The sequence below is a fragment of the Aedes aegypti genome, chromosome 3, assembly GCF_002204515.2.
Source record: "Aedes aegypti strain LVP_AGWG chromosome 3, AaegL5.0 Primary Assembly, whole genome shotgun sequence".
Classification (NCBI taxonomy): domain Eukaryota; kingdom Metazoa; phylum Arthropoda; class Insecta; order Diptera; family Culicidae; genus Aedes; species Aedes aegypti.
Window position 1 is genome coordinate 161037698 of NC_035109.1, and position 27286 is coordinate 161064983.

The following is a 27286-nucleotide window of genomic DNA, read 5'->3' on the forward strand; positions in this document are numbered from 1 at the left end:
GACGGTTGATAGAGTAAGGTGGGGCAAAAGTTCGACCTTAGTGGTATAATCAAAGTTTTCAGGAAAACAATAGCAGATAAAACAAAACAAATACCATACAGTGAATCTTCAATGTATTGGTTATAGTTTTGCTGAACAAACTTGTGTCAAAATATTTATCCATTTTTAGTTATAACAGTTTCACAATTGATTGTCTTATTCGAACTTTTGCCCCACCGGTGGGGCAAGAGTTCGAATCCAGTGTGGGGCAAAAGTTCGCTAGCTAAAACACAAAATATCGATCCTTTTATGATAGGCATACTTTACACCAGCCGTAAACTTAAGTTTGACGAAAAAAACACACTAAATTTTCATCAAAAAATTGCCCAAAACCTGGTTGATTGTAATATACTCAAAAAATAGCAGTTTTTCGCAAAACTAAGTGGAAATGTAAAATTTTGGTGACAGTTTTCACACGATCAGACAAATTTAACTAAATTTGAAAATAATATGTGGATTTTAGGCAATTTGCAATTTTTTTCGTGATTTTATACATGGGTCGAACTTTTGCCCCGCTGATTCGAACTTTTGCCCCACTATGGGCCAAAAATTGTTTTCAAGCATTTATGCAAAAACTAATACACCTCAAAGCAACCTTATGATAGGCCTAGAAACGCCCATACAAAAAATATTGAAAAAGATTTTATCTTCAATTGGTTCCATGTAACGAAAGTTTGACCAAAAATTACAATATTCACGTCGAAAAACAACAAATAGCCATAACTTTTACAAATCTCAATCGATTTTTATGATATTTGAATTGAAAGTCTCTTACTTGAACAGCATTCGAACCACCATGACATTTATAAGATTTTTTTTTGAATTGAGCTAGAAATTTTAAAAAGAAACTCTTACCCCACTCGAACTTTTGCCCCACTTTACTCTAATATTCGTCTGCGCTATACTCATATGCACGTTCACCATTGTTTGGATCACCGATCGTTTCAATGTTGTTTTCATCATTCGTCACTTTGCTATCTTGCGTTGTATTTTGGCATTCCAAATTCGATAGTTCACACCTTAAATCATAATTTCTTCGCTTAAGATCTAATAACTCATTATGCATATTCAATAATTCAGAACTTATACGTAAAACTGCAGCATTCACGTCGATCATATGATTTTCAAAATCATCATACAAGTTTGTGCACTGAGCAGAGTATTTCCCCTTTGGGAACCATAACTACTTTCACTTTGCCGGTATGAGCACGTCTCCATATCGGCGTTACTTTTTCTCAATAAACGTTTTCGAACACGTATCCTACGGCTTCTGGCTTCCCGGACGAGCCCCCAATTTGTTAGTCTCCAGGAATCTAAACCGTTAAGCCCTCAACAATTTCGGATTACGTAATCGAAACGCGACTATTACTTTTAATTCATTTATTGTGCTCCCAACCAACACCGATCAGTGGCGGAGCACAACACCAACTGATCCACTACACGCATTCGTATAATAAGTTCAACACATCTCATAAGTCTAGGGATGTCTATTTCATTATTCTGACATACATGCGTATGAACTGCTGAGCATGATATGTGCCAGTTCCTTCTGAAGCAGGTTCCGGGTACCCTTGAGCCACAGACAAACAGACGTCACACTCTCATCACTGTCCATCGATCACCTTTTTAACGATCGAATCAAAAATATGGTAGGTGACCAATCCGCCACCCGCAGCGCTCGCATCATTTTTGTTCGTGTTTGACGTTTACACACTACCGCCATCTGTTGGCCTGTCGGCCAAACACACCGATTTTAGCATTGGGCGGACATGGAATATGATTTTGATCGGGGTTTTTGTTCTAAGTGTTACGTCTGTTTGTTTGTGCTTGAGCCCTTGTGCCTAGAAAATAAAAGAACAAAAATTGGATCAAAAATGGGTTTTTGAGAGCGTTTTAAAGCCGTGGGTAATTTTAGACCCTTAATGCATAATGTTTTAATTTTTTTCAGCGCCGGTCCTAGAGATCGCTGAAAGCTTTTTTTAGCACTAAAATATTCGTTCTCAAAAGTTAGGAAAAGTTAGAAAATTTTCAATTTTTAACTCTTTAACTACAAAGTTACAGCTTCTTTACCTTGCCGAATGACCAAAAATAATTCCAATGTAACCGGAAGGTTAAACAAACTGAATTAGAAGAAAAGTAATATTTCTTATGGATTCCTTGAAAATGTTAATAGGGGATCTCATAAAAAAACTGTGACTTTCTTGGAATGCTTAAATTTTGAAAGAATCTTTGTTTTAGAAAATTATTGTGAACATTAAATTCATCAACATGTAATGGTGTCCACATTACACTAAAACCACAATTTACGAAGTCTGTTTTTAACGCAAACTAAATTTACGTCACTTTTTTCACTTGCATTTACTGCGTAAAAAAGTGACGTAAATTGACTTTGTGTTAAAAAAAAGACTTCGTAAATTGTGGTTTTAGTTTTTAGTGTAATATGGACGTCACTTTTTTACGAAGTGCGTAAATTGAGTTTAAACAATTATGTGGGAAATTATGTAAGGGGTCGTCCATAAATGACGTAGCTTTTTAGGGGGGATGGGGGGCTTCACGAATTTGTGACGATGTGTGACGAGGGGGAGGGAGGGGTCCTAGCAAGTGGACGTAGCATTTTGAATCACGTCGGTAAAATAAGAAGCGCTGGAAAAAATGACATTCAATTATTTTTAATCAAACTTCTTTTTTCTTTGTTGTCTTATAAAGTTGTGTTATAAAATGGAGATTCAACTTCAAAACATTCCTATGACAAGATTGAAAAAGTTCTATGAAATTTAAGATTTTCTGTAGTGCAATCAAACCGATTTTTCAATGCTTTTAATAATTATGTGAACATTGTATTTATGTCTTAATGAATAAAGTTATGAATAAACAAATTAAGGGATAAATAAATTAATTAAAAATCAATGCTTTAACAACTTGGAAAACATTGTTTTGGTCTTATTCATATTTTCTGTTAGAACTTATTTCTTAAAAAAAAATATATGTTCGTTTTGACAAATATTACATTGAAACAAGATATTTATTCCGTGAATTATGCTCTCAATGTTGCAGAAGATCTCCACCCAATCATTTCATCGATTTGTTTTGATATATTAATGCTCTTGATGGAATAGCCTGAATACAACTTGATTGACAGCAGATTCGAGTGTTATCGAAATTGTTCTGTCATTCAATTTTCTTAATAACTCGGTAATTTGAAGAAAGATTATTTTTAGATTATTATTGTTTTATGGCTATATCGGTCATGCGACTCAAAGGTAAAGGGAGTCTATAGAAGTAAATGATGGAAACGAACAGGTGCATAGGCGTCGCAAGGCAGCGACAAGATTGAAATTTAATTAGGTGGTGTAAACTGAGCAAGCCATTTTAAAGTCAGTAAGCATCGATGCGTCCTGCATTTTGCCTAGCTTCTCTACTGGAAAAGGGTTGGCTCAAAGCTTTGAGCTTTGCTACCAACACAGGTAAAATACAGGAGGCTTCAATGTGCTCATATACTGACGGCAATCAACCGAAAAATATCAGTCATCGATTGATAGAACCGTTATGAAAAAGGTTACAACAGCAAAAGTAATACAATTTAGCTTAAACAGGAAAAAGTTTATTTAAAACAGTTTTATAAATTACTTTTGAGCGCTACTGCAAATCAAACTTTTATTCGTTAGATTATCCTTACGTTTCGGTCAGTAATTGATATCAAACTTTGTAGTGAACTTCTGAATTACATTTTTTTTGTTTTAACCCATTTGCTAAGGAAAACAAATAAAAAAAAAACAAATGATAGGGGGGGGGGGTTTGCATGATATGCTACGTATTTTACAAGGGGGGGGGGGGGTGTATCAGCATTTGTGACGAAATGCTACGAGGGGGGAGGGGGTGTTAAAAATCAGTGAAAAAATGCTACGTCATTTGTGGACGGCCCCTAATGGAATGACCTCCGATTGGGGAAAACCGTTGGAAACCCATGCAATATGGATATTCTTGAAACGGGCCAAACAAGAGGATGACGAAAATCGATGTCCGACGCCATTTTCAAATCCAATATGGCGAACTCCGGTTGGGGCAAATTGTAGGAAACCCATGCAATATGAGTATTGTTGGAACGGACACGAAAAGGGGTTGACGAAAATCGATGCCAGACGCCATTTTAGAATCTAATATGGCGACCTCTAGTTGGGGAAAATCGTTGGAAGCCCATGCAATATTTTCGAAACCGGCACGAAGAGGGGATGACGAAAATCGATGTCCGACGCCATTTTGAAATACAATTCACTAAAATCTCAATCAACGAAGTATTTTTTTACGCAAATTCAATTGACGTCACTTTTTTACGAAGTAAATCCGTCAGAACATCAGTACAGATAGAATAGAATAAATGCCTGTACCATGTCAAAACGGAATCTACTGATAATTGTTTACGCTTGTAGATCCGTGTGTAGATTCCGATGACTTGAATAAATGGTTGAGAGACTATACCATTTTAAAAAAAAATAAAAATAGACCATTGATCGCTTGTAGTTCTAAGGCTTATATTCGATGAAGTCCTTGGAGGACCTAGGACATCGGTATGAATTATAACAATACTCATTTCACTGCTATGAAGGCCTAGATAAGGGCCTGTGCCATATCAATCAATCAACACCTTTGATGTGAGATCGCTAAATGTGCCAGTATATTGCAGGTATATATTTCAGAGACTTTTCGGATGTTCTAGTTCTTGTATTGTACTCACTTAGTTACAAAAAATCGGATCTGACAACACAAACGATTAAAGGGGGGTCTGTAGCCTGGAGGTTACGCTTTCGCTTCATAAGCGGAAGGTCATGGGTTCGACTCCCAGCTCCTCTACAAAAAACCCGTCCAGCCACCAGAAGACGCCTCACGGAGGACCGTGCTTTGGGGAGCACATCCATCCTCCGTCAGTATCAGATGGTGACTGAGACAAACTGACCCTCTTCGCAGGCAGCTAGCCTCACTAATAGCAGAGCTCTCTCCTACCTGCTCGGTGTGAGAGTAAAAGAGTAGGAGAGAAACTAGATGTAAATATAGATAAGTTAAAAATAGATCTGTATCGATAAAGAAGCTACAGATCAACTGAGTCCGGCACAGTAGTGGCCACGAGCACGGAGTGCCTATATATATATATATATATATATATATATATATATATATATATATATATATATATATATATATATATATATATATATATATATATATATATATATATATCTACAAACGATTAAACGATTCTTCAAAACAATCTTCTAGTGTCCAGTATTGTGAGATATTCTTCTAAAATGATAAATTGATCTCTATTTACTCATGTAGAATCATATGCCCAAAACTCCAAAGAATTCTTGGAAGACCTTTACTTGCACACATTCTAGCCTGATTAAGAACAAAATATATCTATAATATTAATAACTAGTGGCCCCGGCAAACTTCGTCTGGCCATCAAGTAGGCTTTTGAAAAATGCTATGAATCGTCCCATACAAAATGACAGTTCCGTTCACTCTCATTTTTTCAACTTACCTGGGGAATATCCTAGGATTTTTATACACACAAACACGTTGGAACCCTTGACGAACGAAGCGGAGAAAGAATCATCCAGATCCGTACACCCGTTCGCAAGCCATTTCGTGACATACAAACGCCATTCCATTTTTATTTATATAGATAGAAATAGCATTATTTCTCTAAATAGTAAAAATCAATTTCATACAAGTAGACTCCAAAAGGCAATACCTCGTTTTACGAACTGATCTCCATAGTTTTATGCACTGATTCAATTTACGCACCCCGGTCTAAATTTTATAAATACTACTGAGCGCGCCAAATTGTTTAGGATAAAAAGATCTTACGATTGAGGAAATCATGAAAAAGAACAGAACACGTGGTCAACAACACTCCACCAAAATTTTAAATGTCTTTTTGATGCATTTTGCGCAAACTGCTATACTTTTCCAACAGTGGTCTATTTTCCCCTATCAATTAAGCAAGTGGTTTCATTTCAAGTGTTCCACAATCTATCGATGATTATAGAAGTTACACCCTGAAATCAAAAACCGATTAAAAACTCCTCATCTCCCCTTGCATTTAAATTTAAAAAAAATCCAAAACCATTAAAATAAATAAATTTTGCAAACAAATTGCTTCTTTTTCCCTAGCATCCGCTAACTGAATCGATTCGCAGCATCGTACCGACTGGTTAGTGGAGGAATCAACAATTGCATATGATTATGTAACGATCCATTCACAATCAAATGAAGACAAAAACACATGTTAAAAAATATTCGACGGTGCCGTTTCAGTGGAAAGTTTTTGGCATATTAATAATCACTAACATTGACATTGAACACCAGTTTATCTGACTCACTCTTTCGATATCCAAGGAACGGGCAAAGTTCACGGAGAAGGTACGTCAATCATATGGTACGGAGTCGGCAATTTGGCCACACCGCTGAACTTGGCGGGCAGCCACAGAGAAATTTAATTGTGTAGCTCGTGAAAGTGATTGGCTGCTGGGCCATACCTAGATGTTGGATTTTGGCTAACATTTAGAGGTTGCTCCCGACTTGTCATGTCGTTGTGCATACTGTTCAACCCTCCGTGCACATAGTCTGCATTGAACTATTATTGGGGAAAACCCGTTTGGTCGGGTGTTCATAAGCACATGAGCGCAGTGAAAGCTAAAGGTTGAACTAATGGCCCAAGATGTGAATGTGTTCTTGATCAAAAACGAAGGAATCAACTAGGGCATCTCGTCGATAGTTGCACACATAAGCTCATGGTGTTGAAAAATCAGATTGCAATTTTAAGCAAATTTGTGTTTACGACTGCTACTTAGTAGAGTTGCGCGTGCATGGATAGGTTTGTTTACTTAATAACATAAATATCTATAGGTAGCCTATTATGTTTAATGAGACGAAGAGTTAGATAGCTTTTTAAAACTATCTGGTTATTTTTTTCTCTTGCTCTTTCAATCCAATTGATTAAATTTAGTTACATACGATCACTGTTCAGCAATTCAAATGCAGCAATTCAGCAAGACCATACAGAGGGTCATGGGTTGAAATCCCAACGGTCGATGATCTTTCGGGTTGGTTCTCGACTTCCCATGGTCAATTGATAATAAAAGCTCTCAGTTATCAACTGTTGAAGTTCTCCTCCACTCCGTTCTGGTATGAACTGAACACAACTCAACTGACATCTTTGTCCGACTTTTCTTAAAACTTAGGGGGCTCGTCATCGGCTTTAATGAATTACCCCGACGAACCGTCACGCGAAATGCACCTGCAATTTACCAGAAACCCATAATCAATCTAACCCCGAAACATAAGCTCACTCGACCCCAATCTGAACTGAAGCTGAGAAGCAGGATTTCTTCCAGTGGGGACATAATCCCAAGTAGAAGAAGACATTATGAAAAATCATTGGGGAAGTCTTGGAGTCCAACAAATCTAGGGCACCCGTTGTAGCTCTTGACCCCTAATACAGAAAGAATTACGTGATGACTCTACTTCCAGCCCGCGTAAAGTTTCAAGTCTCTTCTCATATTTGGCCCATTTAATATTCTCCCAGCTCGAAGTTGAAGCATATCAAGGTTTACATTATAGTATGTATAATTGCAAGTAAATATTTTATTTCGGTAATTATCTATAATAGTCTTGTATACTTAATTGTATGAGCTACTCAAAGTCTTAATCTTAAATTACCATGACCCCACAGTTATGGATCAAATAGTGTGGAGTCCAACCTATAAAATTCAATAAAACGACATGGAAAACGTAAAATTGTAATTTAAAAGCACGAATCGAATCGTTTCAAATTGGAACTTTGGTTAGTAAACTGTACATAGGATTGCATAAAAATTAAAATTTCAAATTGGAACTTTGGTTAGTAAACTGTACATAGGATTGCATAAAAATTAAAAATTGTGTCGGCTCCTGAAAACCATATTATGGATCAATTTTCATATTATGGATCAAATTGTGACATATTACGGATCAGTGCGCAAAATCAAGAGTTTTTCAACTCAATGCATCTGTATTGCATGGTATGGCGAAAGTTAACAATGTGTCATATATTACTGCAAAAAAAAGCATTGTTAGAGCTGGAAACAAGGGTAAAATGCCCTTTTTTTGTGATACTGCATTGTAGTAACTGAGACATGAACTGTTTCCGCTCCACACCAAGTTTTCCACCCATTTTTGTCTGCTAAAATATCAAATTTACAAGCCTTGATATTTTATTAGTTTTATCCTTAGTGCTGTTGTCTAAAAATGTCGAATCCAATGCATAAAATAGCAGAAATCTACATTCTTTGGAAGTGATCCATAACCGTGGTAAACAATCATTTCCTGGTCCATATTATGGATCACTAGTTAGAAGAGCTAATATTCGGTATTTTGAATAAAAATTCAAGTAAAATGTTTTCCAAAGATGAATTCATACTAAATCGAAACGAACGAGCATAAAACATGCTATAACATTTGAATTTTACCACCTGTGGGAGCTTATGAATGCTGACGGCACTTCTTACAGAAAACGACCATATAATGATAGCTGAATTGTGTGTAGTGAAGTTTGTTGTTGTCCAATAATGTGTGCTGTCAATAGACATCCATGAACTTCTAGTTCGAAACGAGGATTTGGACATGGTGTCACTGTACCTGTAAATTGGCTGGAATGCTGGGTCTATCCGCTTAATGTGGACTAGTTCGTTGAGGAGGAGTGTTAGAGGAGCAACGACCTCGTAATATAAACATTTTGTGCCAGCCTAACCATTTGTTTTATTTTTGCCAATCTAATGTTCTTCTGCTGGCTACACTGAAAAAATCCACACGCTTGATCCGTGTGTTTAAAATTATGGATCGATTCATGAACGTCTTATCAATTTTTTATGATTTTTTCACAAACTTCGTATGTATTACACATTCAATTCTTTAGTTTTGCTTCATGGACGGATTCATCAACCGACAACATGAATCCCATAGTTTTCCACATAAGTTCCTGAAGCTTTCCATTTCAAATTCGTATGCGTCAACCTTTGGGTGCATAGATCATCACCCAACACGGATTCAGTGTGTTTAACTTATGGTTATCTTGTGTCATGATCATCATGTTCAAGTTGCTCGATTTGAAATCGATTAGCTTGCTGCACACTTAAATTATTTTACGGATTTCTGTGAAATTTCAACAGCTGAACAGTTCGGTAAAATAAATTAACGGAGTACAGTAAATGTTTACAGTATTCGGTAAAAAATCACCGAAACCCGTTAAATTCCGACGAAGTTACGGTGTTTTATTTCACCGAACTGTTCAGCTGTTGAGATTACGGTGAAATTCACCGTAAGAGCTTAGTGTGTGTCGTTTTCCGTGTTCCAAATTTCTTAATTATTAGTGATCAACCCATAGCGAAATAAATTGCAGTCGGACCTCGTGTCGAACGACAGTCATCATTATGTTCCAAAGAGAAGAAGCAAATTCTGAAGCTGAAAGTGTTAGAGGAAAATTTTCGGATTGTTTTTCTTTCTATTAGTGAAGATGTCCGAGTGAATATGAGGAGTTCATTCTAATTTTCTATGATTAAAATGCATTACTTCCAGCGTTGGATATAATGTATGGTGTTAGAGAAAAATTGGATTCCACTAACAGATTTTCCTAGCTTTCAGCTTCGAATAAAAATAAATATGCTAATCCCGGGCTTCCCAAATTATGGATTTGCGGCGCTCCGCTTGTTGCTGACTAACTTGTTTGAAAAAAAACATTCAAGTGAGCTTGCGACAATCAGAGGAGCCTCAAATCCATATTTTGGGGACTGAAAGAAGAAATTTGATAGAAGAAATCAAATTTCTTCTTTCAGTCTCATGACATTCATAGAACATGACACATGACTATCTAAAGCCACTAAATGTCGAAATCAATAAGCAAATCAGTTGGTTTTCATGATTTAATATTTAGACATTCATGTTTGTTTCACATGATAACCAAATGTTGATACACATTTTATTATACCGTGAAGTCAATGATGGCTACCACACTCAAATCAAGTGGTTTTCCTCATTGCGCAAATCTATAAGTAAAACACACGATCTTGGCGTGTAGATTTTTCTCAGTGTATGCAATGTGCGCCATTTTCCTACCTGAAAAGTGAACTCGTTGTGTGTGAATCGTTGTTTTATTAAATCCTGATTTAATTCTTTATTAAGTATAACTCGGACCTTCATTCCACTGCTCTGCCGTTATACGCATAATTGTCCCATGTTACTTTTTGTGCATTTTGACTTTTTGTCATCAAACAGCTTATTTTTACGTATAGTTTTAGAAAACACTCTCCAAAAATTCACTTTGTTCGGAAACTCAATGAAAAGCAAGCCAAGTCAATTTGTCCCATTGTTGAATATCCAAGCATAACTGTCCCACTACTGTATTTCTACGCATATCTGTCACACTATACAATTTGCAGCGCTGATCTCGAACCAAATATTCGTTTTGAATATCTTCTTACATTGGCTTTGCATACCATGTGGAACACAACCTGTTTTATGTGTTTGTATAATCGGGGTGCATTTATCATTCATGCACTCAGGCAAATTAATTACCGAATTTCATAAAGTTTCCCTTATGAAGCATTGAAAAATCTATAAAAACCTATTTCAGAAGGCTAATATGGATATCATATCGTTAAAATGGTAATCATAATTGAGAAAATATTTTAATATAATGAACATTTACAAATTTCATTGCGTGCATTATGATTTCCATTGCCGATATTAGTCATTTCCTCAATGATACCATCCTTCATAAGGCTATTATGGATTTCATATTAGTTCGATGGTTCGATGAAAAGCATAATTGCGAAGCATGATAGACCACATTAACGTGTATCAATTTCATTAGGCCACTTTATGATTCACATAGCTGTGACTAGTGTGAAAAACGCATAAGGTTGTTATTATGAAAAGTTGCAATTGGAAGCATTGTATTGGTCGCTGATTGCGGATTTATATACGGAAGCACCATCAATTTGATCGGATGATTTCAAAGGTAATAAGTTTTCTAGTTACGGGGGAAGGAAGTACGGCAATAAACAAAGGTGAAAATTGTAAAAAAAACATAGAAAAAGGAAAATTAGTTCAATAAAAGGAGAATGAGGGTTCTGATGTATTGCTTATTTCATTATTATCTGTTTTGCTTTAGAAAATGGCTGTATAACGTGTAATAATAGAATTTTTATCCTTCGTCGCATCGCAGCTCAATATGCATCAGTACTTTAATCCACATTGTTGTAAATCGAGTAACAACACGATAAAGTAGGTGGAAATTCGATTTCCACACGTTAGGAAATCAGTTACCTAATATTAAGTAGATGAACACATAGGAAATTCTGTAAATATTCAGAATGAAATGTATTGTCCACGAGGTATAAAAAACGATCTGTGGAATAATAATTAGTGTCATAAAAACTAATGTAGTTTATACTGCTATTAGCAGAAATTCTTAAATTATCATTTCAATTTTCATAATGCTGTTTTATGAAATATGCATGACACCACATTGGCATGATTCAGATCAGTTCATAAGGTGAATCAATGAAATACTTACCGATTTCTTGTGGCAAAAAAAATATAAGGGAAAATAATGGATATTCATAGTATTTTTGCCTGAGTGTGCGTGCCTGACGTCAAATTTTTTCAAAGAATTTCAATTGAATTTTCAGGGTTGATCACAAAATTCTTTTAGTTTTTGGAACCGCGGCCATTGATTCGAAATTAACCGTAATTTCGAATTTATAACGGGGAGTGCTGAAGTAACCCCACTTAAAGAATCAGTAACCACTTCAATTTCGAGTCCATGGCTTGCGGAAAATCAATTTCATGATTTAGCAAACCAAGTCTAAATAAAAATAGTTCAAGCATTTTTGGATGACTTGGCCACATGCTGGGTTGTTCCAAATACGGGTTCACTGGTAGAAGTGGTGAATCTGCAACATGGCTTGCGACATATTATTCATCATGAGTTTGCAAATCAAGTCAAAAACTGGTTCAAATGCATTTGAAAGACTTGACCACATGTCGGATCGTTCCGGATACCCGGTTCCCTGGGGGAAATGGCCACTAAATTGGCGGTTATGAAACCTTGTTGGTGACATAAAACTTCATAAATTCCAAAATCAAGACTAAAGAAGGGAAATATGACTTGATAACATGCCAGGATGTTTTGGATACCCTGTTTGCCAGAGGAAGTGGCCATTATATTAGCGGTGCAAATCAAGTCAAAATAAGAAATTGTGTATGGCTTGGCCACGTGCTTCGGTGCAAGTGGCAAATATGTTGGCGGATCTAAAACTTAACCTGCGATGTAAGTATCAAATATCATGATTTTGCAAATCAAGTCCAAATGTCAAATCGTTTGAATTAAATATTTACTCCGCAGAATAGCCTTGCAGATGTGTTTCTGTCAAGCCTGCAGCTGGAAGAGTCGATATAATCTCTCTAACTTAATCATCCACTCTTTCTTTCAGTAACTCATACATTTTCTCATTATCACACATACAGGAAACTTTGCTTTCCATCCCAAACTATAAAAGCATATTTTTTCACATCCCCATATGTGACTCCGTTTGGCACATGTCACTTGAGCCTTCATCCTTTACTTTCGGTACAATATACACGTAAGAACGGTCATTTACAGCAGTATGCTTAGCACATAATTGGTCACTATTATCAGTGGGACTGTTTTGCTTAGAAATTCTCCTAAAAACCCGTATTTCTAGGCATAACAGTCCCACTGTGAATTTCATAGCTAAATTTACTTTTTTCCCATAGTACAAACTCTTGATTCTAATTAACACGCTATTCTTTATACTTTAGAAAATAATTTAATTTAATTTATCACATAGGGTAAAAGCACCGGTTTTGGCCAGCCTAAGAGAAAATGTCAATAAAAATTAAATGGGAAGCCGTATTTATACTACAAATATGTCAAATGCTAACTTTCAATCCATATTATGTGTGTAAAATATCAAAACTGAGCTATAACCAATTTTTCGCTTTGAAAATTCTGTTGGTCAATATAGGCCAACGGAACCAGTTTCGGCCACAGATTTATCTTCGGTTCCTAAATTGGCCAATCGCATTGATTTCTCATGAGAGTGGCCAAATTGGGAGTGCCCTCGCCAAATTTGGTGTATGGGAGTTAAAATTATAAGGAAAATGAGTTGTTTTTCTTATGTTTTGAATCAATTTGGACGAGTAAATGAATGTAACTCTATCATGTGAATGTGATCTACTGAACATAAAAGGTTTCATGCTGATTGGATATGTAAAACGGTGTATAAACCCCTATGGCTACAACTGGCGTATGGCCAAAACCGGTGCTTCTACCCTACACTCCCGTGCAAAAGTTTGGGTTCACCCCCTAAAGAACATACAAAAGTGTTCAGTCCATATCTCTGTAATTACACGTCCAATTGAAACTCTCTAAGCCGCATTCGAAAGGGAAAGAGTTATTCTTACTTCGATGTATTTGTCCAAAAACATTTTTTGAACTTTTTATACTAAATTTTTACTTAAAGTTGTTACATTTAAAAAAAATATCAGAGGGGGTTGTGTACAAGACACGACCGCATGACGTTAACAACGCCAATTGATTTTCTGCATTTGAATTTTAGTCGATTTTCATAGTTGCAGCCTTCCTATAGTTCTAAATCTAACATCATATCATGACGGTCGCAACATTTTAGATTTTTAATTGACACCCAGTATATTGCCCTAAGACGTAGTTAACGTCGAAGAAGAATGCGCAAAGAAGCAGATATTGGTCTGCTTTTATAGTGCACTTGCCAACCCAAAAGAATCGTGGGTTTGGTTGCGTAAGAAAGGGGTCGACATTTTCCCAATTTTCGACAGTCTATCGTCAAAAATCAAAAGTTTTCTCCACTTGAGTGAAATGTTGTATAAATTTCCGACCAATTGGCGGGAAAATATTGAAAATCTACCGATAAATGGCTAAGTAAATAGTATTAAAAATCTTACATAATTTCGTGACGGTCGCAATATTTTAGATTTTTAATTGACACCCAGTATATTGCCGTAAGACGTAGTTAACGTCAAAAAAACCCACTGAAAAATCATATCTAATTTCCTCAGCATTGGATCGACTAAAATTTTAAATAAAAGTGTCATTAGAATCGTAATCTTATATTCTTTGAAGACCACTCACGAATTTTTGGCGAAAAAATCTGGAAAGTATTCAAAATCAATGAAACAATCAGTCATGTCACCGTGCAAAACTTTGCAAACTTTTGCACGATGACTCGACAGACTGTTTCATTGATTTTGAATACTTTCCAGATTTTTCCGCCAAAATTTCGTGGGGTCTCTTCAGAGAATATAAGATTGCGATTCTACTAACACTTTTATTTAAAATTCTGGTCGATCCAATGCTGAGGAAATTAGATATGATTTTTCAGTGTGTTTTCTTAAAAATGTCACAACTTTAAGTAAAAATTTAGTAAAAAAAGTTCAAAAAATGTTTTTGGAAAAATACATACGATGTAAGAATAACTCTTTGCCTATCGAATGCGGCTTAGAGAGTTTCAATTGGACGTGTAATCACAGAGATATGGACTGAACACTTTTGCAGGTTTCTAAATTCAATGTAATAATATGATTGATCGACCAGCAAATATAATTGACTGGATCATTCTTTTTTTCGTGTTTCGCAACTAAAATGATCCTGATCAAGGAACGGACATGGTGCGCAGTGAAGGACCGATAGGATGGTGATCCGGCGGTAAGCGACAAAATTTCCGAGCAAGCTTTGCCCACGATATGTCTGAGCATCGATCCTAAAATCTACGGATACGTGCGGAACGCCAAAACCGCAAAAGAAGCGTGGGATAACGGAAGATTGGCTTGTTGAGAAGACTGACGGGGATTCGACTGCTTGGCGCTGAACGGGATGAAGAAGTGATTTGCCAGACGACTCAGGCCTACGTGAACGAACTTTTTACAAAGAGTCACAGCTTCGGAGGTAGGATTTGAAGTTGAAGACACCTGGCTGCAAGCTTGCTGATGAAAGGCCTATCGAAGCAGTACGAATCGATGATCCTAGGATTGGAGTCGTCGGGTATTAAACTTACGGCAGACATCGTTAAAGCAAAAATCTAGCAGGAAGTGAAGGTCGGCAGCGATTGCAAAACAAACGATGGTGCGTTCTACAGTAATCCGAGATCAGAACAAAAAGCTGGAGAAAAGTATTTCCAATGCAAGAGGTCAGGTCACTACGCATTCCAATGCCAGAACAAACCCAACGATAGTGCGTTCAGTGCGAAGACGCCAGAGGTATAACCATGTGTGTTAAGTCACGCAACTTGCGTGTTCCAGATTTAGCCTTGATTCTATTGTCCGTAGGTAAGATTTGCCAGAGCAGATACTAGGTAACGTTCGCAAGGTCGTTAGCCGCACGAAGGAGACCGTAGCGGTTGGACAGTATTCGGATGGCCACTACAAGCTGAAGCTGATCAAAGTTCACGTGGCGCTGGAGCAGAACAGTTTTCAACTGTGACATCGTCGAATGGGACATTCTCGGTCGACGGCGTTGAAAACTATAGCGACATGCATACAGTTTTAATTCAAGGTAAGCACCAGCGGCAACCGTTCAAGGTGAAAGGTTATAGTGTTGATCGGGTGTTCGAGGTGGTCCACTCCGATCTCTGTGGACCGATGGAGATGGCATTACTGGGAGGATGCAGATATTTCCTGACATTCGTAGATGTTACGAGCAGAAACGTTTTGAAAGCATTCGAAGATTTCAAGTCACTCGTGAAGATAAGTTCACGGGAAACATCCAGATTTGTAGCACCATCGTGTTTCCGGAAGCGAGGTTATGGTACATGTTCCGAAGAAGAATAGGCGGATATGGGACGAAAAATCAAAGCGTTGTATCTTCATGGGCTATAGCGAAAACTCGAAAACGTACAGAGTGTACAACTTCAAGACGCAGGAAGTAGCAGTTAGTCGTGAAGTGATATTCCATACGGAAGGTCAAATTACACCGAGTGAAGAGGATCTCATCAATGAGCAACTTTTCGAAATAGTTGTGAAGAATGAGATGGAGGTTGCAGAGGAACAGGTTGTTGTTAGTGAACAAAATGATCTGCAGGCGCAAGATGACGAACTCAGTGTACCCGAGTTTGAAGAATCAAAAGACGCCGACAAAACGCTGATCAACTCCGAACTACAACCTGCTGCACTCCCTCCGCAACCAAAAGACCCACAACAGTTGGTAAGGCACAGTGCGAGGAAGCGCGTAACCCCAGGCAAATATCTAGATTTTCATTTGGCTTTCAGTATTCTTCCTAACAAAAGTTCTCAAAATCCACAGCTTTGCGATGTACCAGGTGATTCGGGCGTTGACCCTCAGACGTTCCAGGAAGTGATTTCGTACGAGAACAGCGCCTGTTAGAAAGACGCGATGGTCGAGGATCATCGAGCACAGATGAAGCTTCAGACATGGGAGCTCGCCGAATTGCCTTCTGGAAGGAAGGTTGGACCTGAACCTGGAAGGTTCTGAAAGGAAGGTTGGACCTGAAGATCCACCAGATTCGTCAAGCTGAAAAATTGTATCTGCGATTTTTCCCTTGGTTTGAAAAAGTTGGGTGGGCCTGAGTTACAGGGTATCTGTATATTATCCGAAAGAACTTTGGACCCTTGCCATTATGTAACCGAGCTGTTATAATTCCTATATGGTTTGATATTTTTATCTGTTCTGTACTATTCAGCAAATGTGTCAAATTTAAGATTTCAAATATTTGTTAAACTAAGTTAAATGAGTTTAGTCGTCTTATAGAACACTGAAGCTGAGAGGCAGGCTCTACCTGAATTAAGACGTTAAGTCAGAAATAGTAAAAAACAGAAGAAGAAGACGGAAGAGGAATGTCATTCGAACTCACAGGATTTTAACCTATAAACTAACTTGTTTCTAAGTAACCGAAGATCATCTTATATATTAAAACAGTATTTGAATTCATTGCTATTGGAATGTAATGAGAAAACAACTGTCAAATTGCTGGCTGCCTTCGGGATTAAGGCCGCCAAAAATTTGCTTATCGTGCTTATTGTGCTTATCTCAGTACAAAGAACCATTTTGAAATTATTTTATATTCTAATTTTGTGAACATATAGCGGAATTTGGGGCAAGTGTTCCATAGGAGAAGGTAGGCCTTCCCAAATTTTTAAATCTTCGAGTATTGTTTTTTCTTCTTTTTGAGTTCAACATGTTTTCCTATAAGTCCTACCTTGATACCTTGATGGCTATAGCGTTGCGTCACGCCATTGGCGAGCGTGTCCTAGAGCTTTACCTTCGTCGCCTACTGAATACTATTTTGGCAATTTTTAGTGCCTAAGGACACTAAGTGATACTTCTTCCCGTGGAGAAGAAGATTATCTGATCTTTACAATCACAAAGCACTTTTTTTCATTTTTTTTTATATTAACATATATTCTTTAGCCGTTTTTTTCATAGAAATTCATATGCTCCTAAATTGTCTGTGCATGTTATTCTCAGCCTACAATAATATTGTGTTGTTCTAATCTGTAAGTTTAAAAGAATATCCTGAACAAAAGCTTGTAATTAATATGGAAGCAGCATTTCGATTTTGGGAAATTTAAAAAAGGCACATGGATATTACTTTTTTGTTTTCAAAGAGATTGCTCGGCGATTCCACAAAACAAGATTTTCACAAAAAAAAAAAAAAACAAAGTAAGAATTCTACTTGATGACCTGTTCAAGATTAATAAAACATTCTTGGTGGGGTTTAAACTATATCTAGTCTAGTATTACTTCAGGTGTCCCACATGAACTACCTAGTTTTCTTACATACATCAGGAATTTTTTCACAAAATATCTGAAGTTAAAGTCAAAGAGCCTGGTAGAAAGACGTTCCAGAGGACGACCAAAGAAGTTTTGGAGCATAACATTACCTCATGACAATCTTTACAAAAAAAAACATGTGAATGTTTCTCATTTATTTTTATCAATCTCCTCATACTGTCTAAATCTTCTAGGGCATAATGGAAAATTTATATTTGTATCAGCCTAAATACCACACAAAAAGTCGTGTCTTCCAATAAAAATGGACAAATTTCTTCTACATTAAATAACGAAATATACTTTTGGTGCTTTAGTTATCTATTTTAGGCATATACCTACTCAATCTTTTGGGCTGTTACCATGTATAAAACCAGAATTAGAAGTAAAAGTTACACACTAAGATTTTATTACCGAAGTCGGTAAAATTCTACTGGGTTTTTGAACAGCAGAGTTATCTCAGTAATTTTTTTTGATCGTACCAAAAACTCCGTAATTCTCAAAGCTCCTGATGATGTTGGTATTACATTTGTAAGAAACGTAACCGTGTCACACATTGATCGATTTCACCCGATTTTACGGTTAACATAAAATAGGCTATCAAAGAAAGTGGTCCGATCATATAACAGAGATAGAAAACTAGAGGACGTATGTCGCTGGTTGTTCTCGCTCAGAAGCATGTACGGTATAAGTGTCAAACTGCGTACATTTTTGCGTTGACATTTATAGCCCCGCCTATCTCCGCCAGCAAAAGATATTCTATGGTTTATTATTTCTATTGATCATATGATCATTTTTTGTTAGGTGCAACCAAAATTACATACTATGTGGTCCTTGAAATTCATTACATGTTACATTCAGATTTTGATTGAATTAAAAAGCTGAATTCAAACATGTGCAACATTTAATTACAATTTGGGTTATTCCAAATTAATCAATCTGACGAAAGTTGACGTCAATGAAGTCACTATAAAGCGAACGGGAAAATTCTGCAGCCCATTCGAAGGGGCACCGCAAAATAAGAAAAATATACATTTTGCATATTGCCATGAAAAACATTTTGATTATTGCCTTGCTAAATCCGCCTCGCCTCTTCATGCGTAAGAAACTGTCTGTTGAATAAGAAAAATTAGCACAAAGATGTATATAAATCACCAATCATCTATATTATTGACTGAAAGCACGCCCGTCTTGCAATTTTCCCCTAACAGAGTTAGTAAGCCATTTTTCCCATCTCTTCATGCCGGTTTCACGCATTTAGTTTCGTTATGCATTCCGCGCATTTTGCATCAGAGAGGTATGCCGCCGACTGACTATACTCTTGCAAATTTTGAATTAAGACTTCATATTGGGCATATCATAGGATCATTGGGCCTTCCAAACAGCTACTAATTAAAACCGACTGACCTCAGATTTGTAGATGGTGTCAAAAGTAATTTGTAAAATGCTAGTGGCATAGACTAGACCGGTGGAAAAAGTGCACTAGTGGGGTAAGTGGATCATTTGTTCATCATTTGTGTGTGAGTGCGCATCGTACCCTTGTGCTTTGTGTACCTACTTAGAACAATAAAACAGTACTTCTCGGTGCTTAAAAACAGTTTTTTCAGTGCTATAAAAACAGTTCTTTTCAGAATTATTTTTTTCTTTATTGATCCTTTTTAGGTCTTTGTTTGGACCCCTGCCTTCGATTTTTCGTTGGACCCGTTAGCGAAAGCTAGCGTTAGTAATCCTTCTTGGGCATCTTATTGAAAAAACCTCTTAGAAAGTTGCATCTTCTTTCGTTTATTCACTAAACGTGGTTACAAAAAGGAAACTGAATAGGGTCCTAAAATGTTAAATGAAATCTTGTTTTCATTTAATAACACGGAAGAGCATGTTACTGCAACTACCTTAGCATTTTTCCCGCTCAAATAACGGATGTATCATATTAAAACTTTAATTTAAAAATTGGATCCATAAATGATCGATACTTGAGATCATGTTTGACGTTCGCTTAGTCGACAAAAATACTACAGGGGTTCATCTTTTTAATAAGCCATTTTACGAGACAGTCGGATGACGTTTTCTGGCGGGCCGCTCATTGATATTGTTTTAAAAACTAGTATGATATGTGAATGGCGCTGGTAAAGTTTTTGTTAGTGATGACATTTTTATCTCTTTCTGGCTATTTTTCTACGCGGTTACATGTCTGATGTTACCAGTAAATGAAATAAATTCTTCCCTGCCTGCTGATTTTGATTTTACTGGGGAAGATTGAAAAGCTCGTTGCACGCCATTACAGGGTGTCCACAAATTATCCGTACAAACTTTGAAGACATGGCTCTATACAATCAAGTATAATGAATTCAATATTCTTGCATGATTTTAAACATTGGCTTATTATATTCTTAAGAAGTAAGTTTGACACATTTCCGATTTCAAATAATTGCAAAACCAACCCAAATGTATTGAGGTGTCTTAAAGGGAGCTGTTTTCCTAGCTTTATGACGGGAGAGAAATGTCCATAGAACTCATTGGATTTCGATCGTACAATTTTCTATATCCAGTGTAACTTTAAGCCACTAACCTGTAGATTACTTCAAATAATAATATGACATTTGTATTCATCTCTTTTAGGTTTTAGGGATAACACATCTTCAGTGTGACTAGCGGCTCTCAGGGAAAACGTCTCCGAAAAATTTAAATTTGCGTATCTCAGTAACAGACAATCATTTCGAATTTTTTTTAAAGTTGTGTTTTGTGTTAACATATAGATGTATTATAAAAGGTACATGGACATTGATTTATCATTGTTTTCAATGGGAGATCATCTTTCCAATATTTTTATGTTCGGATAATTTGCGGACACCCTGTATTGAATGAGCTCCTCCCTAATGTGGCGCTAGAAGAAACGTAAATAAATGGGCCCGCCAGCAAGTTTCAAAGCTGGTAAACAAACAAAAAACATATGATTCGAAACGTCTCATAAAATGGCTTATATCGGGGTTGTTCCTTTCTGACATTTCAGAAGGGACACGGAAAACAAAATACACCCAAAATTTGAGTTTAAACCAAGGGGTGTGACAAAATAAAAAAAAAAATTAACAAAAGTTTTTTGGACTTAAACCATCGGAAAACATTAGAAAATTGAGTAAACTTATGTTTTTGACCTAAACTTAAGCGTTTGGCACTAAAATTGGGACAGGGCTTTAGGACCCTAGCCAAGTAACACCGAAAACATAAATCCAAATTTAAAAATACACAGTTTGTCCTACAATGGTTGCTAGAAAGTTTTTGAAACATGTCATGTCTCACCTAAGTCGCTATTTTGTTTTGTTAAACCTTTCAATATTGAACTTGAATGGAGATGTTCTACTAAGGCATATAATTTGTTTTGCAATACAAATCTACCATTTTGCTGAAAATGTTCTAATTATGTTAACAATGTTTCAACCATATTATGTTTTATATTTGTCTTCTTATGCATATCAAAACATGTGTTTGGTTATATGTCTTATTTCGGTTGTTTAGACATGTACGACAAATAAACAGTCTCAATATGTCATATTAACACTTCAGTCGTCGCGCTGTTGTATTTTGTACAACACTAGTGAAAAAAGCTCGCTCTTCATTCACAACAGCAGCGTGGTGGTTTTGACGGTAGCAAACCGCGCGACGACTAAAAGGTTAATGTTACAAATAATGTTTAAATTCAGTCGAATATAAGTTTTTCTAGTTGTCTATAAACAAATGCAACAAAAGTTACATTTAATACTTTTGATAGCATGGATGATACACTGCCGGCTAAGAAATTTGCCATATGGTGTTCACTGAATACTTTTAAACAAATGTTTTGAGTAAATTATTATTTTTAAGGTATGCTCTAAATGCCGATTTATCAATTTATATGAATGAATAGAGTGTGGTGGTTGTTTGCCACTGTTTAGTACGAAAAAGGTTCAATGGAATTACCTAACTCGCTTACAGTTGTGTTCATGCAGGACTAACGTGTTTTTGTGAAAAATTGTAGGAAAAAAAATATAAATACTTAGAAAACACTTCATTGGAGTTTTCCGTCAACAAAATTGTAACATAAAGTTTGCCGGAATAGATTTTGGTAATAACCTGATTAGACTATTTCACAACGGTTCGTGAGATTTGAGAAGCAACTTCCATGCTACAACTTCCATTCATGCTGTCATAGTCAAGTGATTTATCAAACTTATATCACACTGTAAATTTATGATCACACTAGTTGTCCATGAAAACTTTTCACTGCCTTGAATGAAACAATGGCAAATGATTGGCAATGAAATTTTTGTCTTTTCCCAAAACACTCGTCATGCAGTGTGTCTAAGGGGACCATCTTTAATTTTTGAATTTAATTTTGAATATTTACCATAACGATGAGATTTTTGTTCTGAAGCTTTGAAAAAAGTAATAATAGTTCAGTAAAAGTTCAGTGTATTAGTACAACACAAAATAATGAACTAATTTGCAAAATTGTGATGATTACTTTTTGGAATTTTTTACTTGGCTAAATGTCGGAAAATGTATATTGAACGATTTATAAGGGCGAATTGATTTTTTGGAAGCAAAAGTGCATATTTCACCATAATTTTCGATTCGCATATACTAAATTAATATGACAGTTATCAATCTATAACAGTTATGCAATCAAAAATGAAGGCTTGTCAATGTTTGCACTTTTACATTTTTCATTGTCGACCATTCAATGCATTTCCACTACCAAATGTTCTCAGTATTTTGTTGCGTTAATGGTTTGTTGGACAAAGTATAATACATAATTATGTATACCTAAACCCATATGGTACATAATTTTGACAACAAAAACATGTTGCACAAGCTCCACCTTCTGCGCTTTTTCAGTCATATATAAGTATGAATTCCAGTTTTTTCGCTATGAAACAGAACATTCTCATTAGTCATATTGAAGTCATTGTGATTTATATGACAACTTCTTTCCAAAATAGGTGGATTTTAAAACTGTCACTAAACGTGGCAAAAATGGAAGGAAGGACGTTTCTCCGCAATGCGCGCTTCCTTCCAAGGGTGAAATGGTCAATGTTGATAATTGCATCGAAATTGGCAATCAGTTCGATACTTTAGACAAATTTTCCGTTCACCAAATCAAAGCAACCTCTAGCCCAGGCTCTTTGATTCATGTGAGGAAACAAAAAGTGCCGCCAATCATGGTCAGTTGTTCCAAATTTGGAGGATTTAGACAGAAGATCTTGAACTCCATTAGGGGAATCAAGGTTTCCTTCAAAATCGCAAGGCAAGGAGGCTGTCGCGTTTTGCCAGAAACTCTTAAAGGCCGCGAATTTCTTCTCAAACATCTTGAAGAGAAGAAGCACAATTTCTTTACTTATGACGACAAAACTGAACGTCTGCTTAATATCGTCTGAAAGGGCTCGCAAGTGATTTTAAGACACCTGAAGAGATCAAAAATGGAATAAATGATTTACTTGGATTTTCTACAGTCCAAGTAATCATTGTGAATAAGAGAACTCAACCCGGCATTCGTCAGACAGGGCTTTCTCAAGAATATTATTTTATTCACTTAAATGATCTAATAGTAGTTTACGGAACAAGTTACAGAATAATGATTTTTACAGCACGAGTCGTAAATTTATCTTATGAGGCATGTCGAGGGTAAAAAGTTCTGCAACGAGTTACGTACTACATGATTTGCCATTTCATAGAAAACCACTTGCGGGTATCAGAAATTATATCGGAATGCATTCAACATTATTTTACAATTTCTGATAAATTGTTGTGTAATGGTACTAAAAAAAACATTTTCAGACACGGAACAAAATTATTAATCAAGATAATTTAGATGTTTCACTTAACAGTTACCAGTGCAAAATTCATACCTACGAATCAATCTACAGTTTGTTGCCAAAAATTCAACAGACTTGAAACTGCCGCAATAATAATCATTCACCCGAGTGCATTACGACGATGGGTCGAGTGAAAGGTGATTGGTCTAATTAGATGTGTGGTATTCGGTTTGTGTGTGGTATCGCAACCGATGTCTGTCAAGCTCTAATAGATATACATCCGTCCGGAAGTCAATTAACAATGTAATAATGCTGAACCGTGTTTTGTTGGTGACCGACACGTCTGGTACTGTGAGGTGTGAGATATATATATTTGCAAGTGATTTGATGTATGATTTATTAGCCATGGTGCATGAATGCTGTATTCGATTATTCAATAATCAATCTGGGAGATAACATTTGTGTCGATCTGACTCGATTACTCAACTTTTAATGCAACGACAATCGCTGTTAGCTGTACGCAATCAGCTTTGATTATTTTGGCTTGAGTTTATCTATCGGCGTAGATATCGTCAGATAACAAACCGCTTACGAATCTTTGACACAATTTTGCCCGTCACGTGCGACAAATGAAAAAAAAAACTGACAGGGACAGGTGATAAATGGTTTATAATCAGCTGTTACCGAGGTTAGAGACAAAAACTGCATCAACTAATTTATGGCTTTTTATTGTTGCTATCAAATTGGACAATCGATCATAAAATTTTAAAATCTATGTCGACGATATAAAGATAATTACGATTGATTCAAGTAATTTCAACCTTTATACAATTTCTGACAGCACGGATTGTCTTATATTAGGTCTTGATAGATCTAATAGGTCATGAGCGGTTCTGACGAAGATTTCGAAAAATTTGTCAAAATACAAATAGACACACGGTGCCCCGACAGACCGTTATTATGAAAATAAAATGTCCATCGATTCTGAGCACAGGGCTCGACTCCCGAGGTCATTCTACAATTCTGGACCAATTTAAAAAAAAATCCCTAGGAGGAATCTCGAGAAATCTTGATTTAATGTGTTTGACTTAAAATTTCAATATAATCCTTATTAAAATTTTGCAATAGCACTGAAAAAACCTACAAAAACGCTCAAAAAGTTGGCCAAACTGTTCTCAACTAGTATAAAATTGTTGCCGTTGTTATAATTAGAAATATTTACAACTGAATTAACCTACTGGAGTGGCTTAAGTATGTTTTTTTTTTATAGTTTCTTCTTCTTTTCTGGCGTTACGTCCCCACTGGGACAGAGCCTGCTTCTCAGCTTAGTGTTCTTATGAGCACTTCCACAGTTATCAACTGAGAGCTTACTATGCCAATGACCATTTTTGCATGCGTATATCGTGTGGCAGGTACGAAGATACTCTATGCCCTGGGAAGTCGAGAAAATTTCCAACCCGAAAAGATCCTCGACCGGTGGGATTCGAACCCACGACCCTCAGCTTGGTCTTGCTGAATAGCTGCGCGTTTACCGCTACGGCTATCTGCTATCTACTAGTTTAAATTTGATTGACTGTTGTTTTCTATGATGAACCGATTGAAACGTGAAACAAATAAATTACCAATTATCAATGGTGGTATTTCGAAAAATATGGATCTGAGAATAAATTTACACACTTAATCGCGCTTTTTCTGTTCGGTATTTTTTTTACGGTGTTCGAACCGTAAAACATAAAAAATACCGAGTTTTCAGCTTTTTCGGTGAAAATCACTGAGATTCTGCGATGCTTTTTCGTATTTTACTGAAAACGGTAGTCGCTTGTACTGAACACAACGTAACATTCAAACTTTACCGAACAAACTCAGTTGCAGTAAAAAAATCGGTAATGTTGAGTAACGAAATTTCGGTGAAAAACTATTTCTACTGGGCTATCGTTAAAATAGAATAAAAACATTGTTCTGCAAAACATGTCAGCCAAAACGGACGCGGCTTCAACAGTGATGAATATTTTCTGGTCCGGCAAAGTTTTGTTACCCAAATCTAGCACCCATCAGGTCAGCTGCTCATGGTAAGTAGGAATAATCAAATATCTGCGACGTATTCCGATGAAATTTGTTTGAATCAGAACTAGACTCACTTTTCTGTGCTGCACAATGCTTGAGCACAGACAAACAGACGTAACACTTAGAACAAATCTCGATCAAAATCATAGTCACGAGGACATGTACGCCCAATGCTAAAATCGGTGCGTTTGGCCGACAGGCCAACAGATGGCGGTAGTGTGTAAACGTCAAACACGAACAAAAATGATGCGAGCGCTGCGGGTGGGGGATTGGCCACCTACCATATTTTTGAATCGACCGTTAAAAAGGTGGTCGATGGACAATTATGAGAGTGTGACGTCTGTTTGTCTGTGGCTTGAGGTTAAGTTGAACCGCTTTTTGCATGTTCAACGTTATATTGAGACAGGAGTTTATTGAGGCTTGGAACTCCACAAGTTGACCAGCTAAGACAAGTCTTCCCAGCTTCAGATTGTGTGATTTAATGCAAACTATTTGTCGCAAATATTAGATTTCTTATTCCGTGAAGAACCTTACCATGAAGAGCTGCCCAACATGCTGAAGATGGAGACAAAAAAGAGTGGAGAATTTTTTAAAGATTGTGTCAGGGTATTTCTTCCGTTTCACTACAACACAAGTGTTAACAGCTCAACTTCCAAATCAAGAACACACTCCACTCTTTATTCGATCGTGTATTTATACATGCATGGATTTTGGTGTTTGTATTCCAAATGGTTGGCAATCGTTCGAACCGACAGTAATAATCTGACAGCATAGCACACGCTTGAAATAATCATTCAGATTTCAAATCTTACAATTCCTCTTTCCTTAAGTTTAAAACATCAATAATAAAAATGAAAACTTTAAATTCAAACACTTTTATCTTAACTTCAGATAGAACATTTGTTCCAATGATACTTAACTAGTATAAACATAATCTGAATCTATTTTCTTCTTCTTGATTCTTTTTGATCGCCTTAATTTGAGAGCATCACTACTCTGGGGAGATATTTTCCGAGGTACTTGCTTATCGTTGTATGTGGCTTGCGTTTCATTGTAGGACTGCAATGCTGCGGGATGAACTTCACTTCTATCTGGCGGAGGAGTGGGTGGAAGCAGAACCTGTCGAGATGAGGTGCTCTGGAACGATTCATCTTCATCTGAACTTTCGAATCGCCTTTTAGATGAAATTCGAACCCTTGTTGCAACTTCCTGAAGCGCCACATTGCGCCGCGGTTCAGAATTCTTAACTACTTTGATCTGCCCCCTGTGAGCCGAGATCACATTTGATGATATCGCGATCTGAAAAGTATTTTGGGAAACTTTCTTAATAAAAGTGGCTAAAATCCATCGTTGAATATCATTTGGTTTGTTATTTCTGTAATAAACCTTGTCTCCTCTTGCTAAAGTATCAAGTGGCTCCAAGGCTTTTGTCTTTATTGGTTCTGTAGCAACTCTTCTGCTTCTGTAAGGAGTATTCTCTTCCCATATCAGCTGATTTTTATAGCTCATTCTAGGA